A 15207-nucleotide genomic window follows, 5' to 3' on the forward strand; every position below is an offset into this window, starting at 1 on the left:
AAAAACCCAAAAAAAAAACAAAATCCTGGAACTCGAATTATTTGATCTCGCACGTTATCACGTCTCAACTACCACGGGGTTATAAGGTCCTATCGTTTTATTGGCATTCCATGAATTTCAGAAGCACAAGACCTCTTGTGCATTTGATTATAACTGGCATCTCTCGGCATTATTTTTAAATAAAAAATTCCAAAAATGCTGATTTAAACATTTTTCTTTTTTTTTCAACCAACAGAGAACGATAGTGAATAGAGAGAAAGATGTCTAATAAGGAAAAAGATTCTGAAACACCAAACTGACCATTAGGAGCCATTGCGAGTCGATTCTTGTTTCACGCCTGAATTATCTTCACCTGCAATCAACATGATGATGAGCACTTCTTATCTAATAATTGAATACCAAGCTCATACTTTCTTATTATTATAAAAAAAAACATCAAAGTATATTGGCACCTCCATTTCAGAAATTTTTCAACCAATTTTATTTTATCATATATGAAAAGTATTTTTATTTTCTCAACAAAAAAAAATCAAAGAATATTAATTGATTTAGAATATAAATCGATAAAAAAAAAACTTTTTAACCCTAAAAAAAGAATATTTAAAACTAAAATAAAATGATGGTAATAAAGATAAAGCTAAATACAGTAGAAGGAATTATTATGCGCAAACTTTCTAGATGAATCAAAATGAAAATAAAATTCTCCCACCCCACCAAAAAAAGTGTTGCAAAAATGCATACAGAATGTTCAAAGTAAAATAAATAGAGTTGATCGGGACCGTCAAAAGAACAACTCGATTTTTTAGATTACACCACCACTACCATCCTCCCTCCTCCTCCTCATCCTACCGCACTTCTCGTCGTCCCTTCATCTTATCCACCTTCTCAACACTGGTGGAATGAACCACGAAAAAGTGCCCGAAGCAGGCAACGATGCGCAATTAGATGCTGCAATGAGATAGCCCTGCCATTAATAGCCACCGCGTCGCCGCAAAATTATAGTAATCGTTCGGAGTAGAGTCATAACCGAGCCGTTGTGGCTTACAGCATGGCTGCTGCAGTAATGTATCCTACGCGAAGCTTACATTGTTTCCGTAGGGCGCTGTAAACTGGATAAACCACCTCTACAACTCACAGCTCGATCTAAAATTCTTCGATTGATGAGGATAATCAATATTATGTTTTTTTTTGCAAATTCAAGGGACATTTTCTGAGGACATAAATTAATAAATTCACATATATGTTTTCATTTTATAAAGGAAGACAAATCTATGGACTTAGAGCAGGTCAATTGAATTATGAAACAATATTTTATCATCAGTGAATAAGCATCAAATTAAAGATTCTTAATTTCTGACACTGGAACTTTAATTCTTGACTAAGGCATTAGTTCTTACTCTATAAGTAAGCTAAAGAGACATTAAAAGCTAAATACTGCCCTCGTAGTCGTTTACTAGGCCCTAAACCATTAGCTAAAATCCCTAAAGCCTAATTCCTTAATCCCCAAAAGACTCCTAATCCTTAATCATTAACTACTTCCCAATTAATAAGTTTCTAATCTCTAAATAAGGTCTGAGTCTTTGATCCACAGCACTACTTTCGTAGCCTTTAATATCTAGACACTAGACTATTAATTAATATCCCTAAACCCTAATTCTTTAATCCCCAAAAGACTCCTAATCCTTAATATTTAACCAAACTTCGATTCCTAAGTTCTTCTTCCGATTTTAATGTCTAAATAAGTCTTGAATCTTTGATCTAGAGTACTACTTTCCTAGTCCTCAATATCTAGGCACTAAACCATTAATTAAAATCCCTAATTTTAAGTCCTTAATCCCTAAAAGACTTCTAATCCTTAATCATTAACTAAACTCCGATTAATAAGTCTATCTTATTTATCTTATTATCTAAACTCCGACTGAATAAAGTCTGAGCCTTTGATCCAGAGCACTACCTTCGTAGTCTTCAATATCTGGTCACTAAAAATTTATTTAAAATCCCTAAACCTTAATTCCAAAAGTACTCCTAATTCGTAATCTTTAACTAAACTTCGATTACTTAGTTCTTAATCTTTAAATAAGTCCTGAGGCTTGAATCGTTGATCCAGAGCACTATTTTCCTAGTCCTTAATATATATTTAAGCATTAAATCCATAGTTCTAAAGATGTAAACACCAATTAATTAATTCCCAACTAATTCCTTAGACTGATTTATCGGATTGTTGTCTGCAGTATTAACTAGAGTTTTTTTTCAACTTTTGAAATCTGTTGTTTGCTACAAATATTTCTTAGCCAATTTATTTCACTTGACTGTAGTTTTATAGACCAGTTATTTCCAGTGAGACTTTGAAATTTGAATTTTACATTTGTAATTCAAAAAAAATACAACTAGAGTGTAATCGTGCACGAAAGGAAAGAGGCTGAATGTTGGAAGACAGGAATATTGCGCTCAGATCTCCTGCCTACGCCATACATAATTCACACGTAAACTAGAGTTTAATCCAGCTTTGGTATATATATATAAGAGAGGAGAAGAGAGGCACTGACCAGCTGAAGTTATGAGTCTCTGTTCGTTCGCCGATGTGCATTGCGGGTAACTTGCGCGAGTCGCAGATTAGTTACTTCTCTTTGAATAGATCCCTGGTTAGTCTCCCTGAAAAGCGAATGTATATAAAAGGGGAAAAGGCAAAATTACACTCTCTGTCTCTTCATATAGTGACCGAATTTTTATCTACAAACGCTGGGCAAAACTTGACATTTGTTTGTGAATTCCTGTTTTTTTTCTACAAATAAAGTATACAATTTTGATAATGAAAAATTAGAATTGTAATGTATATAATTTTCTTTGTTTTCTTTCTGATCTATTTTAAGCGGTATTATTTTATATACTTTTAATATAGAATTCATGTGTTTCACTAGAGAATAACTTTATTGAAAACATCGATAAAATCTGTGGTTCTGGTTGTGTTTTCCAATTTCCGTTTTCTGGAAAACAAACGATAGAACAATTTTTTTTTTACTGTAAAATATTCGATATCGTTTTAACATAATTATGTAAATTTAGTTAATAAAAACCACTTGTTTGAACTCATTTGTTTCTCAGAATCGAATTTATAAAATAAAAATAAATACCGGAATATATAATTAATCCCCGGTCTGAGAGCTTATAAATGCGCTTTTTAGAACGCTTGAAATGCGCAATGTATTTGCATTCCGTCATGAAATTGGTTTATATATGGGGAAAAGTAGAAATTTCGATATCCATTTCGTTTCCATTTGAAAGAATGAGTTTTAGAAAAAAAATGAGTCGCTACCTCACGAGTAAGCAAGTCGTCTATAGATGAAACGATGTTATTTTTTTTTTTTTTTTTTTGTGGAATACATGCAAAAGTCAGAGAAAAGAATTCAAATCTCGAAGTTGTGTCTCATTCCAATGAATCGACGGATAGAGAAAGACGTAAGATTAGAGGGAGGTTCTAAGCCAACTGTTTTCGAAACAGTATAGAAATAGTGGGTCGTGCTCTATAATCGAATGTAAATGTTACGTAAAGCCAAAGCACCTTACCACGACAAAACCGTAAGTTACCGTCTCGCTAAGGATTTTCTGATCTTCAAATTTATGAGGCTGCTGCGCTCTCTTTCAAGTTTTTTTCCTATATTCACTCGCTTGCACATATATTGCTTAAATAAAACTATTTGATTGAGGGAAATCACTCGCTGACAAAAAAAAAAGATCCGAAGTCATTCAATTATTTAAAAAAAAACTTTAAATATTCCAATTCTGAGATAATTAGAATTTTAAAATTATCCCTTTTCCATAATCTTGTTTATCAAAATTCTCTATGTTAGTAAAAGTAAAGCCGATGCTCAAACGACGACGACGACGCCTCATCCGAAAAGGCGGAAAATAAACATTGAAAATTTCTTTGGTCTTTACAAATATTTACCAAACATGTGAAAGGAGTACTTGTATGAATATGTGTTACAATTTTATCTTACAGAAATAGAACGAAGCAGATGTAAATTTTTAAAGTAAAAATATAAGGAAATTGACCAAACATCTTTGGAACAATTTTTCCAACTGCGAATTTAAAAAATAAATTGGAATAAGAAATATAAAATAAAAAAAAAAAAACTTTTCTTTACTTTTGTCTTTAGGACAAATATAGTTAATGTGTTCCTTAAAGCACAGCAGAACTGTTGTCTTACTTAACTCGAAGTAAAGTTTGCACCTGTGTTATCCAAGTGCGAGCACAACTTAAACAAAACTATAGATACGCATATAATTTCCGCCAGGAGAGTATATCCATATCATAAAAGTGAATAGTTATATTCGCAGACGGAATTTTCCTTCTACCGTTTTCTCAAGGGACAAACCAGTTTCTAAATAATTTTACCCGTTTTCTGAAAGTTAATCTAAAATAACTTTTTATTTATATAAGAGAATTGGAGTTACCTGTTCGAAGATGCATTTTTCTACGTTGACATTAATAATATAATAGTACAAAAGTGAAAAAAGAGCAATCCCACCGCTGTCACCAAAAGCAAATTTTATCACCGTTTATACTAATAACATATTAGAATAAAAGTAAGAATATAATAATCCCAACGCTGTCACCAAAAGAAAATTTTTTCTTCGTTGATATTACACGTTTTCTAAAAGTTCATCTAAAATAACTCTTTATTTATAGAGTTTACCTGTTCAAAGATGAATTTTGAATCGACAAGAAATAGAACGAGACTGATTGTAAAAAATATCCCAAGAGGGTTGGATATATGAAAACTTATTTCCAAAGATCTTGGAAAAAAAAGGAAGGGATGATAGTTCCGGTAAGATTGGAAACGATTTTAAGATACATGGTAGTTCATGCATCTACATAGGTAATCTTGCAATAACTGATGATATGTCCTCTGTACACGGAAGTTGGTCCTATATCAGCAGGTAATATAGTCAAAAGCGATAAATCTTGATTTATGATAAGTTTCATTGCAATGAAATAGAAGCGTGGATCCACCTTCTCAAGTTCGCATATGTTTTAAACTAACTTTATGTACACACCATGAAGATAAGAAAAGAAGGAATGCGGCAGATTTTACAATATACGAAAGAGGACATCCTTAGTTTATTCAATTTCTCCCCCCAGTTTTTTTTTTTTATTAAATATTTCTTATCCATTACTGCAAAACGCTTTCTGTTGAAAGCTTTTTTCCATTTTTTAAACATAGTGGCGAAAAATGGTACTACTGAACGCTTTCTCCACTTGAAGATTTCAAGTTTTTGTAATTTGGAAACAATTATCTAGAACGATAGGAAGAAATAATTTCCGAATATTGGAAGAGTGAACTAAAACGAAAATGTGTGTGAAAATGAAAGAAACGCATTTTGGCAAAATTGGAAACACATTAAAAATTTGAGGTTAGGAGAACAAAATAAAATTCGAAGCTTTTTGTGATACATTAATATGTAAAATGCCATCGATAATTGGATGAACTTTGAAAATGAAAAAATATTTTTGTATTGTTTATCGCGGGGATTCATTAACATGGTTATATATATGTAGTTGCAAAAAAGTCTGTTCACGTACAGGTCACGACTAAGATCAGTCGTGCGCTTCCTGTGGTAGGTATTTTTATCCACCGCTATATATATATATATATATACATATACGCCTTCTTTAGCCGCGTAAGAGTGTGTGTCCTTCGTGAAAGATCCTTGTCCCTTGATATTGAGAGGGTCCGCGACCCGGGCGCCTATTTGTTATTGTAATCCGCATCACTATGGATGAGACACGGATAATATGGAATCTCAGGATTTACCAGGCGAAATACTCAAGGAGGTAAAAACAAACCGCTCATTCAAACTTTTGTATAAATTTTTTTTTTCATTTGCTAGCGTCTCACACGAAGAAGAATTTTTTTTTTCTTATCAAAATTTAAAAATATTGGTGCCAAATGCAAGTAACACTAGTCAAAAGAAGAAAAATAGCGTTTGATCAAGACAAGTTTTCTCTCTAGTTTTTTAAAAGTCGTACCTTTCAAAGAAAGTATAAAACCTTTGAACATATCCAATTAAAGGTTCTCTTTTTAATGTATATAGTATATGCATCTGGTTTTGAATTTTGCCATTTATATATATATAAATTTTACATTACCTTTTGAATGAAACATGCGAACATAAATGCTTTTGGCAAGGCAACCAGAAACTTTTAATTGATATAGCACAAAAATCATTAATATAGAAAACACTTCAAACAGTTTGACAATCTTTTATTTTTTTTGGCAAAATAAAGCAGAAAAAAAGAATTCTAATTAAAATTAACATACATTGAAAAAAAAGAAAGTTTTCTTCTTTTTAATGAAAATGTTTCATTTTCGTATTTAATCTTTTTCCTACTGACTCTCTTACTTTATGAATATATATCATATCTCTTGGTTTATGTCAGCTTTCATCTCCTTATCATTCTCCTTCTTGAAATGGAGTACACTTTAGATTAGGTATAATAACGAATTCATGCAAAGACGTCATAAGTTTCAACGAACTCGTCACGCAGAGAAGATTTACCTTACTACCGTCACGACCACCACGTTTGTCAAAAGATAAACTTTTTTCTTTTTGCAAAAAGATTCCTCCCTTTTTTTCAAAAATAAATAAAAAAAAATATAAACTTTAAATATAAAAAAAAATTAATTTCGACTTTTTATTACAGTTAAAAATGTGTTGGTACTGCTGGGAAAAGTGAAATTGATTTTACAAACTTTTGATTTATGCAAGACGATCGTTTTGAGAAAAAATTATGTGCCCATAAAGGTAGTGATGCTCAGCAGCAAGTGCAAACGTTATCATATGTAACTGGTATCAGAGTATCGTTGTTTATGTTATATCCTAGTAGATTTTACCCACTAGCTTCCAATATATACATGAAGTAAGCCTATAAGTATCGGATATCGAAACTCAAGTCAACGACACAGCCTCCAATCTCAAGGGAGACGTTGTTTACCATCAAGAATTGAAACATGTATATCCAATTGCTTCTACACTTTTAATATTTATATATCCCACGAAGAAAATAATCCTCCGATTTCAATTTAAAAAAATATTTTTATGACCTCATTTTTCTAAAATGATTGCTCTTTGAAAAGAATTATAAAAGTTTTTCACAATTTTGTATTAAAAAAAAAGAAAAGAAAAAAAATCTTCATGAAAGTATTAGACTACGTTTAGTTGAAAATTACTGAAATCAAATTTAATTTACAACATCTATCTCGAGAAAGGTTAGTGGACGACATAATTTCATATTCACCAAAGCAAATTTTGCATCACACAATAATTTCATCTCTCACGCAAAAGATTACCGGAACAGAGACGTTAATGGCTCGTACAGCAAATCCAATTGTGTGCAAGCTTAATAATCGAGGACAAGTCTCCCATGCTAAAGGAAAAAGGGATAGGTGAAATGCGAAGCGAGAATCGTGAGATTTTCATCCTCTGTATAATATATGAGTATATATAGATGACACGTTGAATATAAAAGGGATTTTCTTTTTTAACAAAAAATGAAGAACGAAGTAATTTAAAGCTTTTGAAAATTGTAAAATTTTTATCGTATTTTGAAATGTTCTTCAACAATGTAAAAATGCAGTCCTGTCCTTCTCACCCCCCCCCATTCCCAACTCACCCCTAAGGAAAGTCTACCAAGTTAACCGCTACTTCACTCAGGATAATATTATTACTCGCTCTTTTATTTTCGCCGGATTAATTAACGTTGGAAACACCGCGTCGCTAGCGTAATTTAATTCTCTATTTTAATTACACTGATGATGATGATAATAATAATGATGATGAGAAAAATTTAGACAAAATTTTTGTTTACTGAAAGATTTTTTTATTATTTTATTTATTTTTATTCACTTAAGTCCGAAACCAATTGCAGTAACTTTGCAAAACTGCCACACATAATAAAAAAAATTAATTTTATTTCTTTTAAGTCCGAAACCAATTGCAGGAAATTTTCAAATCTGCAACAAATAATTTTTTTTATTAAACGAAAATTTTTCTAAATGAAAATAATCAATTTTAATATTAACCTTGTTATTTTATTTATTTTTATTCACTTAAGTCCGAAACCAATTGCAGAAAATTTGCAAAACTGCCACACATAATAAAAAAAAATTATTATTTTTCACTTAAGTCCGAAACCAATTGCAGAAAATTTGCAAAACTGCCACACATAATAAAAAAATTATTTTTATTTCTTTTAAGTCCGAAACCAATTGCAGGAAATTTTCAAATCTGCAACACATAATTTTTTTTATTTAACGAAAATTTTTCTAAATGAAGATAATCAATTTTAATATTAATCTTGTTATTTTATTTATTTTTATTCACTTAAGTCCGAAACCAATTGCAGAAAATTTGCAAAACTGACACACATAATAAAAAAATTTATTTTTATTCACTTAAGTCCGAAACCAATTGCAGAAAATTTGGAAAACTGCAAAACATCCTTAAAAAACAATTTTTTTTTAAATTTCAATTTCACTTGTAGAAAGAGGTGAAACTTCTCTAAATGAACAGGTACGATTTTCGGGTTAAGTTTTCTCGTTTCAGGGGGTGCTAAGGAACCACCGGGTAACAATGATTTTTCTTGGCATCGTAGGCGAACTTTTTTTCCCTTCCAGACACCTGTGTACAAAAATCCCACCGCTGCCACCAATGAGAAATTTTTCTTCTTTGATATTAATAATATAATAGAACAAACTTAAAAAAAAGAGAAATCCCACCGTTGCCATCAACAAATGGTTACATTAGTGACCAATAGAGCATGTTTAGTCTCGAGTCGTTTGTTATTATTATCGTGTTCAATCTGCTAATTGATTTATTCCATTAAACGAGGATAATGACCAACCGCAAGATTTACAGTCCAATGACTTTATCGTTCATTTATCGAGCTTTCCGTAGCATGCGCCTATATTCATTGGGAGAAAATCTTCCCAAATATCTCATTTGAATCAGGATATATGAATGTTTCAAGTTATTTGATGAGAAATTCTTGTCTAATGAAAATAAAATAAACTTATTAAAATAATATCTACTTTCACTATACTAAAAGAAAAACAAAAAAATCATTATTATGACAATGAGAATTTTTCTTCAATATTCATACAATGATTGGAAAAATTTTAACTTTATGAAAATAAAATTCAATAATTTATTCATATTTAATGAGTTCAATTTTGTTAGTAAATGTAAATTTAAAATTTTATTCTATCTTTTTCTTATGGGTATTTTTTCTTTACGTCGCTTAGCGATGATGAAGAAGAGAAAACTTTTTAAAAAATTCCATTATTACCTCCAACATGACAATTTCATATAATTATAGAGTAGATAGTAATAATATTATAAGATAATAATAATAATAATAATATTATCTTATAGTATATTATATGATAATTAAATTATTTTCCAGTGATGGTACATTATTTTTTTTAAACTGAGAAATTTTTTTTTTTTTTTTAAGGGAATATTCTGACAAATAGTGGCAAGAGAGAAAGAGAGAGGACAAATTATGAGAGGCGGTATTACAAAAAGAACTGTTTGATTGTGCATCTTTGATATAAGAAGATAGGTGGAGTAAACCTTGCGGCTCTTAATAAGCCTCCCTATTAATAGCGCAAAGTTCTTGTCGCACCCACTCACTTTTGTAAGATACTCCAACCCTCTTCTTTTTTCCACTTCATCAAGACTGGGTCGTTGAAGAAAGAAAAAAAATAATTTTTTTTTCTTATTCATCTTATATGGTTTATCTCTCTTCTCACTCTCTCTAGCCTTGCAGCAATAAAGAGGACTTTAACTTTTGAAATCATCGTCGTTGTGATTCTTGAGCAATAATGTATATCTTCCCCCCCCCTCTCTCTCTTTCCTTCTCATGGGTATAATATAATGTATGTTATTCTCTGCAATTGAATCTTAATAGCAATTGTGTCAAAGTTATTACTTGAAAAGTGAATTTCCCTAAGGTGAGCTTCCTTTCTGCCAAGATCTCGGGTTCATTGAAAAGTTTTTGAAATAATTTCTAAAGTAAACTAAGCAACGTTTTAAACTACCTTTAATACACTCTTTTGAAAATTTTAGAGAGTAAAAAAAATTGTCCCAAAAAAAAAATATGTTCTATAAATATTAAAAGTCTGTAAGTCTATAAATTGAAATTTTTATTTTAAATGAAATTAAAAAAAAAAAATTTAATCATAAAATTCTCCTTATGAAATAAATATGATTTATTAATGTAACACGCTGAAATAGTCACAGAATCTCATGCCATTAAATCAAACATTACAAACAGAATAATTAATTCAATTGGTGATTCTAATAATGATGATATGACGTCAATATAACGAATCATTGGAACATGACTGACGTATTAAAGTCATACGTGACATTTCAAACATATTAATTGACAGAAAAAAAGAAACGTTTTCTTTACTAAGATGGACTTTATATTCTATTCAAAAAAAATTATAATTCCAGAAATTTTGAAATTAACTTAGCATTTTTAATTTAAAAAAAAAATCTCTTTTGATATAAATAATTTGGAGAATTAATTTTGCAGTTATTTTCGGTTTCTTTTTTTTTGTGGACACATTTTCTTTTTTGAAACTGTTTTATTAAATAGAAAAAAAGGAATAATTTTTTTTTTTGCGTTTCCTTTGGAAAAGAAACCGACACCGGAATAGTAACCCAATGAAAGGAGGAAGAATAGTTGGTCCAAGAGAGAGACAAAACAGGGAAATAATTCATAGTCCGGATCAGGAGAACTTCTAGTTGAGCAGAGAGAGAGAGAGAGAGACTCCTAACTGTGCATACAATTTAAATTATTATCACTCCCGACTGCTTTTATTCAGACTGTAAAAACTGTCTTTTCGTTTTTGAGATAAAGAAAATGGCACGTTTCTCATTGTTTAAAATTTTCATCACTTATTTTCCAAAATAGTCCGCAGACCGTTACCATAGCAACCGTTACCATGTCAACCGTTTCCATAGCAACCGTTTTCATAGAAACCATTTCTATAGCAACCATTTCCAGAGAAATCGTTACCATAAAATCCGTTACCCTGGTTGTAAACGTAACATACCGAAACATATGGAAGTTAAAACTTAACTAAAGAAATAATTTCTTTTAATTCTAATAAAAAAAAAAAAAAAATCTCCATCAAATCACTAATAATTATATTGATAATATAAAATTTAATTTTTACTTGAACTTTGATGTTCAATCTTCCTACGTGCCGTATAAGATAAGATAAGATATGATCATCCTACTCAAACATAACCGAAGCAGTTAGCAACTGCATAAACACGATACGACCTATCCTAATGTGTATTTACTATTCCCAGTAGAGTCAACTTCATAGTGAAGGTTAAAACACATTCCTCATGCACAACACTCATGAACGCATATTATATATATTATATTATAACCACTCAGAGTACGACACGAGAAATGGTCGAATTAACAACCGATATAAATGTAATATGACTCGAGTGTAAATGTAATCGCAGTTGGTAAATACGTCATCTGCCAGATTTAAATAACCCCCGCACAGTACAAAATTATGACGACAAAATCCCATGAGACATTCACTCGTGCTGTAATCTTGAAATTTGCCTTTATGATGAAAATGAATTTTTCATTATTCAAATCATATTTATAAAAGAAAAAAATATATTCAAAATTACAAATTTTATTTCCACAAAGTAAATACTAAAAAAATAAATTCAAAAAAAAAAATTGTAAATTAACAATAAATACCTAATTATAAAAGTAGGAATTATAAAATAATAATAAAAATAATAATAATCCCCCCATAGCACGTAAGCTTGCAGCAAGCTCGCCGCGCAATATTGCCAACCTTGCACGGCAAACTTGCCGCAAGCTTACTGCAAGCTTCAAATGTCCCACCTGACCCAAGCTTGCATGGTAAGCTTACTGAAAGATTGCACAATAAGATTATTGCAAGATTGCTCAGTAAGCTTGCAGGGTAAGCTTGTAGCAAGGTTGGTGCAATGTTGCCAAATAACCTTGCTTGGAACCTAAAAAATTTTTTTAAAAAAATATTTTTTAAGGTTTAATTCAAGGTTATTTGGCAAACTTGCACCAACCTTGCCACAAGCTTACCCTGCAAGCTTACTGAGAAATCTTGCGATAATCTTCTTGTACAATCTTGCAGCAATCTTACACTGCAATCTTTCGGTAAGCGTACCATGCAAATTTGGGTCAGGAGGAACATTTGAAGCTTGCGGCAAGTTTGCCGTGCAAGGTTGGCAATATTGCACGGCAAGCTTGCTGCAAGGTTACGTGCCATCTGGGTAATTATAATAATTATTATTATTATATAAATAATTAATTATAATTGCAGTGAAATATAATTTTTAATTCACAATTTTTTTTATTTAAAAATATGTTTATTGTCCTTTCGATTTTTTTTTTTTTTTTTTTTTTTTTATTTAGAAAAAATAATTTCATAGATAAAAAAAAAGTTGGTTCATTGATTTTAAGGTCGCGCGAGCAACGAATATATCCAAAATATTTAAAACTCGTTTTCACTGATATTTTTCGATAAATATTTCAATAGAAATTTCTGTCAGTGAACGATTCGAGGCGAATGAAACGAGAACGTCAATCAACGTATAACGTGGATTATCCAATTCGTTATTGATAAACTCGAGTGATTTCTCTTTCTAGTTGTTATGTTTTTTTTTTTGGCCAAAGAAAAAAGTTTCGTTTTATTTTTGCGGTTATATTATATAATATATGTTATTTTTATATGTATTATATTATTATTTTTGAATAAATTATTTATATTGTATTAATATAATAAAATTATATTCTATTTGTTGCCATAATTATATTTTTTAAAACAATTTTTTTCTTTTTGAAGAATATTTATTTTCTTAATTGTTTGTTAATGTTAATTCTTTTATTTTTTTTTCTTAATTTATGAAAATAATTCACTGTTATACTTGTTTCAAAGAGGGGAATTTCAATTTACACCATGTGACTAGAGCCACTGTAGTTTGGATAATTTTCCTAATGGGAACATTACTCTGACAACGTTCATTACTTCGATAATGAACATTTGGTAACGTTGACTTTGCGTATACGCACGATTGCTTTGTCATGCCCTTAATAAATGTATGTGTGACATATTATAGAAAGTGCTTTTAATTTAGATATATATATATATGTTAAAATACTTATTTTAAGAGGAAAAAATTTCTATTCATTTCTTTAGTTTATAAAAAATATTTTCCTCTGAAAAATAAGAATATTTTTTAAGTAATTTTAATAAAAAATAAATTTAATGAAAAATTTCAAAAAACAATAGCATAAAATTATTATAAATTAAAAAAAAGAAAATTACGTTCTCGACATTGAATACATTTTATTCACATGAAAATAGGATTTGGGTTGAAATAGGTGGGGGAAAAAAAAATCGATTTACCTTTAACTTTATAAACTGGATACCGCACAAAGGAGGGGAAAAAAAATTCGTTGAGAAATGCATCAGCAGGGTTAAAGTTAGAGGAGAAATGCGAGAAAAGAGTAAGAAATTCGCACACAATCGGATCGTTCATACATATTTATGAAGATTTATCGTATGCACGTGAAGTCCATCCTTGCTTTTTTTTTCTCTCTGGCGTTTTGCCATACCATCACCTGTTCCACCCCATCGAATTTTTTTTTCTCTCTCTCTCTTTCACCATTGCCAGAGACCATAAATACATAAATGGTAACGTTTCAAGTTTCGTTACGAAGAAAAAAAAAAATGAAAAAGTTATTGAAAGTGAAAGTGGAAGTGGAATTGTGAAATTGGAATGATGGAAATGAAAATGAAATTATATAATCGACCCCCAGAAAGTAAAAAATATTTATAAAAATGTTTTTTTTTTTGTATTTACAAAATTCTCGCTTTATTCTTTATATATTTATTCTGCCTTTGGGCATTTTATATTTATATATTTTTTTATATATTTGTATTTACAAAAAAAAAACGTTTATGCGTGCATCTCTCTCTCTCTCTCTCTTCCTCTCTCAAGTCACGCGATTCACCGCGGCTCTTTAAGATAAACAAACTCAAACATTCGTCCTCAATCGCGTGACTTTCAGTTACTCAAAAAAAAAAAAAAAAGAAAATACACCTGACGTGTTACAAGTATAATTTTCGATGGCGATGATTTTAAATGAATTTTACTCTACAATTTTCGTTAGTAAATGAGGCACTTTAGATAATGATTATATGAGTTTATAAGTTGGCATTAAATTTCGAGTTTTGTCCATTTTGGCAAAATTATTGTGCAAATAACTTTTTCGGGGCAATTAAATACAAAGAAAGAGTTATAATTTTTCATTTATATACGAAAACGAAAATTCTCGTAAGAATATTAAAATACAAAAGGTAAAGTAGTAAAAATATTGCCTGACTAAAATGGTACTTTTCTACTAATACCAAAAATAAGACTTTGACTAAAATTAGTTTTTACTACTAATACAAAAAAAATTTAGGCGTTTGTCTGACTAAAATAATTTTTTACTACTAATACAAAAAAAATTAGGAGTTTGTCTGACTAAACCAATCTTTTACTACTAATACAAAAAAATATTAGTTTGTCTGACTAAAACAATCTTTTACTACTAATACAAAAAAAATTAGGAGTTTGTCTGACTAAACCAATCTTTTACTACTAATACAAAAAAAATTAGTTTGGCTGACTAAAACAATCTTTTACTACTAATACAAAAAAATTATTAGTTTGTCTGACTAAAACAATCTTTTACTACTAATACCAAAAAAATTATTAGTTTGTCTGACTAAAACAATCTTTTACTACTAATACCAAAAAAATTATTAGTTTGTCTGACTAAAACAATCTTTTACTACTAATACAAAAAATTATTAGTTTGGCTGACTAAAATAATCTTTTACTACTAATACAAAAAAAATTAGTTTGGCTGACTAAAATAATCTTTTACTACTAATACAAAAAATTTAGTAGTTTGTCTGACTAAAAACTGACTTTACTACTAGTAAAAAAACAGTTTTCTTTTTTTTTTAATACTATTTACCAAGTTACTAAAAATCGATGATCAAAGTTTGCTTCTTTCTCTCTCTTTTTCTCATTCTCATGAAATCGATGTCGCGTGACTCAACA

General features: G+C 29.9%; 1 protein-coding gene across 1 annotated transcript in view; it reads left to right on the forward strand.

Moving 5' to 3' along the window:
- Positions 1-15207, forward strand: part of LOC127287709 (mannosyl-oligosaccharide alpha-1,2-mannosidase IA) — a 187269-nt gene that overhangs the window by 63759 nt on the left and 108303 nt on the right. The window lies entirely within an intron of this gene.

Source organism: Leptopilina boulardi, unplaced genomic scaffold, assembly GCF_019393585.1.
Source record: "Leptopilina boulardi isolate dan_hultmark-lab unplaced genomic scaffold, ZJU_Lbou_2.1 LbouV2_372, whole genome shotgun sequence".
NCBI classification, from domain to species: domain Eukaryota; kingdom Metazoa; phylum Arthropoda; class Insecta; order Hymenoptera; family Figitidae; genus Leptopilina; species Leptopilina boulardi.